This window comes from Vigna unguiculata, chromosome 11 (assembly GCF_037176805.1).
Source record: "Vigna unguiculata cultivar grain cowpea cultivar isolate G323 ecotype 2 chromosome 11, ASM3717680v1, whole genome shotgun sequence".
In the NCBI taxonomy this organism is placed as follows: Eukaryota; Viridiplantae; Streptophyta; class Magnoliopsida; order Fabales; family Fabaceae; genus Vigna; species Vigna unguiculata.
Window position 1 is genome coordinate 5,280,924 of NC_140802.1, and position 6,000 is coordinate 5,286,923.

The following is a 6,000-nucleotide window of genomic DNA, read 5'->3' on the forward strand; positions in this document are numbered from 1 at the left end:
AAATTTTTTAATATAAAATTATAAAAATAAAATATAAATAAAATAAAATTATAATTATAATTATAATTAAATTTGACATAATAAAATATATTTTTAATTTTAATTAAATTTAACTTAATAAAATATAAATTAAATTTTAATTTTAATTTTTTGCGGGTAATGGGTACCTGCAAGTACGGATAGTATGATACCCGTACCCGGCCTATTTATAAGCGGGTATTAAAATACCCGCTACCCGCGGGTAGTAACTATCCGCTGCGTATTTTATCCGCGGATATCCGCGGACGTAGGTATTTTTGCCATCCCTAATTATAATACACCAGTTGAACAAAATCACAAATAGAACAAAGATTAAACTAATAATCATTGAAATTTAGCATAAATATTTCATTTTTTGAACTTTAATCTTTGTTGGCTCGATATACATAAGATTCATGACAATGATATTAATTTATTATATTATAGTTAGGGGTGTCAAAACGGGCCAGCCTAACCCGTTTTGACCTGCCTCATTTTTGGCCCGTTATAAACGGGCCGGGCTGATCCGTAAGTGGAAAACGGGTTCGTTTATTCAACCCGACCTGCGGGCTGGCCCATGGGCCAACTTTGACATTTTTTAAAAAAAAATTAGAGGTCCAAAAATCTGTCTTAGTTTTTATCAAATCATTTTTTTTCATCAATTATTTGTGTTAACAATGTTGATTTTAATCATTGTAATGACAAAATCTGAGATAGTAATAAAGATATGAAAATGTTGTAAAATATGGAAATTTTTACCACAAAAAAAAAAAACTTGAAAATAGTTCTACCCAATATTTAGTGTAGGAAAAATATTACAATCATTTAATAAATATGTAAAACTTAAGAAGATTAATACCTGCAAAAGCAAAAAACAAAACAAAACAAAACTTTTGTTATGATTGTTGGTTAGTGTAGATAAAATACTAAAAAACTTATACTTGAAGTGAATGTTGTAGTTGTGTATATATATAACTCCAAATGAAACGTGTTTCTAAATTTAATTGGCGTAAATGAATATCTATGACATTTTTTGCACTTTAGCAGAAAGTGTTCTTTCCAGTTTGAACCACATGTTGCATGTGTATTTTTCTTTTTAACTTAGAAGGCCCACGGGTTGGCCTGCAGATTGGCCCGCGGGTTTGTCCATCAGGTTGACGGGCTAGAGGGGTCAGGTTGGTACAAGTTGACAGGTTCTGTTTTCTAACCTGACCCGCTTTTTTTTGGCGGGCCAACGGGTCGAGCCGTCGGACCTGACCCATTTTGACACTCCTAATTATAGTAAATAATATATCTTTATACAATTGCGATGATAAAATTATATTTACGAAATAAATTAGAAAATAAAAATAGTTCCAATAAAAATTACCAAAACAATATTTTATATGATAAAAATAAATAACAAATAAAAATACTAAAAAAAGAATAAAATTGATTAAATGTGTGTAAAAAAAAAACAATTTGATACACAATTCAATGAAATCAAACAAATGAAAAAAAAATATAATTAAGGACCGGTAAAATGAAAAGTACCTTAAAAATTTAGGAAACTTTTTTCAAAGTAGCTGAATAGTTAAAAGATGATGATAGTTACTTTAACAAAATAAAAGTTCTTCGTATGAAACTAAAATTAAGGATCAAATAGATTAAAAAAGATAAATTTTCTATATTATCTATTAAATGAAAAATTTATGTATTTGAACATTTGAAATTAATAGTTAAACTTTTTTAAATGAAAAAAATAAAAATAGTAAAAATGAGTAGAAATATTTAAATTTGAGAGATAAAAGTATTTGATTTACTGTAATTAATAATAAATCATTTGAATATTATGGTAAGAGAAAATTATCTCTGAGACGCAAATAAATTTCATAAATATAAAACAAATAAGACAAATAAAAAAAAAAGTGTATATTATATATATATATATATATATATATATATATATATATATATATATATATATATATATATATTAGGAATCTAAGTATAGATATAAATTTTATATTGAATAAAAATAAAAATATCAAACACCTTATAAGTGTGAAAATTTATAAATTTATTATCTTATTCTAAGTCAGAAGTGGTTTTAATATTGTATGTGGAAATTGAACTCATCTTTCACGTAAATCCATTATTTCAGCATGTTCTGGTATCATGCGGTGTAAGGAAATTTTTCTCATTTTTCTTGGAGATTTGGACAAGTTCTACCTATCACCACCGCCCGACACAAAATACTTTTCCCTTACCCAAGATAACAAAAAAGTCATAGTATGTCGGTTAATAAAATCATAGTATGTAATAAAATTGAATTTTATTATAAAATTTTTACTTCCGATAATTATAGTGATAATCGATATAAAAAAATAATCGACATAATTTCATCACAAACTCAAACATTTATATTCAATCAACTCACGAACCCCTGCGAAAAACCAAATAAATCTTGTGAGTACAACACTTTCATAAATCATCTACCATAAAGTACAATCAAATCTTAACAAGTTTTGATTACGGGATAAGGTTTGTATATTCATGTTTAAACTTTCAACTCCACTACTCTCACAACAAAACTAAGCATCTATATATAAAATGACTCTAATCATTCATCTCAACACACCCTTATGATTTTGAGTTAACAAAAATTCATCTTTACTCTAAGAATCACATATAAGAAGAGTGTATATGGGTTAGGTAACCCAATTCATTAATTTAATTTGTTTTTATCGATAAAAAAAATTACATATAAGACCTCTAATATCCTTACGTACAAAACGTTCCAGAATCGAAAAATAAGCAAAGAGAAACTTAATCTAGAATAAATTTTAATAAGACAAATTTGTGTTGTCCCTGGATCCAAAGCATTAGGCAAAAATCTATTTTTGATCATGTACATAATGACAAAATATACATGCCATGAATGTCTCCCAATGTATAGGATAGAAGTTAAGATATGCCTAGTATACAACACCAAACAAAAATCCATTAGAATCATCTTAACATCTTAACATGTGTATAAACCATTATGAACAAATATGATGCGAAAGTTTAAAAATATCTGAAATATTATTAGAAATTTTTATATTACATGAGATTTTTCTTACAAATTTGTTAAAAAAATTTACAAGAAAAAACTTTTTTCTGTCATTTTTTCTAAGAATTTTAATTGGCAGGTAATTCTTTCGTGGATAATCATTTCCTACAAAATTATAAAATTTGCAAGTATTTCCTACAAAATTTGTTGTGAAAAGTGTTTTATACAAAATATTTTACAAAAAAATTGATAGCAATTTCTTGCAAATTTTTTTTCCTTAACAAAATTTGTAAGTATTTCCTATGAAAAAATTTTCAAAACAAAATTGGTAGGAAATATGAGTTTTTTTAATAGTGAAAACTATCAAGTTATTTCATTAGATAAATAAGCTAATAGATTTTAAGGCTAATCTATTAGGTTGTTAATAGAATCAATTAAATGTATCAGAACAAGACTTTGATCATTAAAACTGGTTTCTCTGACTTCACAAATGAAAAAGAAAAAAAACTCATTGTGCAAAAAGATTATGTGAAAGCTTTCTTAGAGCACAGTGAAGGAAACAAGTAGATTTGCTCAAGATCCTTCAAAATTGAAGTGAATCAAATGGATCTTGACTTAGTAAGTTGATATGAGATTGAACATGTGTATTCAATCTAGTTATTGTTGTTAAAATTCTTATTTGTTATCTGAAAAATCATTTTGTTTTTTATTGTGTTATTGCAAGTCTGGGTAGACTTGCATAAAAATTTTTCTTAATTAGTTTGTCAACTATTTTGTGTCTAGAGTTAATATTGACTACATGTTCCGATAATCTTGTAATTCTTTCAATACATAATGAAAACACTCAATAACTAAGTTTGTTAGGGTAAATTGGATGTATATTTCAAAGAATCTAAGTAGTATAAAAATATTTTAATTTTGTATTTCTTCACCTATTTTGTTATGGCATATACAATCCAACACTTGAGCATCCAATTACATTGTGTTAACAAGTTTTCTTCTAAAAACAGATTTTAAAATAAATCAAATCTAATTAAACTTTAAATACTAATTCACCCCCTTTTAGTATGAGAAAATTGACCATACCATTTTAATAATTTGCTCTCTTCTTCCCGAGGATCTCTACAAAATGATAAAAAAACCCTTCAATAATATAGAGAGAAGAAGAAGAATAAAATAAAGAAAAAATGTTTTAGAACGGTAATAATATTTATAAATGAAGTTGAATAGTTAATTTTTTTTTCTATTTATAAATTTCACAATTAAACGATCAAATATTTATACTTCATTCGATTATACCACCTTCAATTAAACAAATCCTTACATTAACTAATTGTATTTAGCCGCTGTAAAAATAAAAGTTTCTTTTCTTATTTTATTTTATCAGCACAAATAAAAAAGTAATGTTAGAAAGAGGTATACTTTTCTTTAAAAATTTAAAATATGAAAATGAATAAATGCGAGCCACATGCAAACTTGACGTTTATGAAACCATTCATCAATGTGAATGTGACATTTTGAATAAAAAAAAACAATTTGAATTTACATTAAAAAAATTGACACCAATGGGTAAGTTAAAATGGTTTTGGACACCATTTGTTTCTCTATATATAACAACAAATCGACAAGTAACTCTAAAATAAGATTTTGAAGACTTATTAAGTAGCATGCTCGTATTTCATAGTACAGTGTTTGGTTGACATTATCGTAAAATGAGAAAAGTGAGGCATGTGGCATGTGGTGGATCGAAGACATTGAGTTAGTTAGTTGATGGTTGTTTGTAGGGGGCTATTACAAAGTTGGACATGACTACAATCTAATGTTTCAACATCCACCTTATAATCACTCTAATTTTTACGCGTGGAATAAGTGTCTTCTCTACATTAAATTAAAACTATTCACGCCTCTTAATTTAATTATAGTCACATATATATTATCCACTTATTCAACCGTAATTTAAATAAATATTAAAAAGAAATAAAATTAATATTCATTTAAGTTACACTACTTTCAAATAAGGTCATGCTAAATATTATAATAAACTTTGACATTTCACGTATGTTAATTGATACTCCAAAGTCTTTGAAAATTTATTAAAAAGAAAAAAAAAAATACAGAGTATGGAAGATCACATCAACCCATGATAAAAATCACACTCTATGAAACATATGCAAATTATACATATTATGAAAATTTTAAATAAATACATCAGGTAAATGTTAAACCAATTATATTATTCTTTATGAATTAATGTTAAATTAGTTAATTTAGCAGCATAACGATTTTTCTTGTGAAACATGACAAAATTTGAACTACATATATATGCTTACAAAAATGCAAGCACCGATCGATGTCATTTTTCTTTAAGACTCCAAAACTTGTTAATCCAAAAGCCAATGATAGACTAAATAATACTGACTCTCCAACAAAAACCTCTGAAAGTTCTACCTCTAAGGATGATGCAAAGGTGAAAAACTATCCACATATTCAACTTGATTTCTTCTAAAAATACTAGTGCATAAAGTCAAACTAGGACAACTCTTAGTTGCACCACCAATATGCACCTTAAGCTAATTAGCAGATGAAATTTGCATATTAAATCCATAAATGTAACCATACCCTCCCTAGTTTGAATATTGAAAAATTCCATTACCAAAAAATTAGAGACAATATTACATATATGCTTATTAGATTTATACATAGTCCTAGACACTTGCTTCTTATTAATTTGAAAAATAGCATAAGGAAAAGCAATGAGAATCCTGAAATCTACTATGATTTCTCATCTTCCAAATCATCCAACTAACCAACGATAACCACTTTAATCACAATAAGCAAATGACTACAAGAAGACTTCATAAATTCAAGAACCATATCCAAGGAAGAAAGTGCAAAATCCTGAAAAAATTTATTTGACCATTTCCGCAACTGCATAACAATAGAACAAT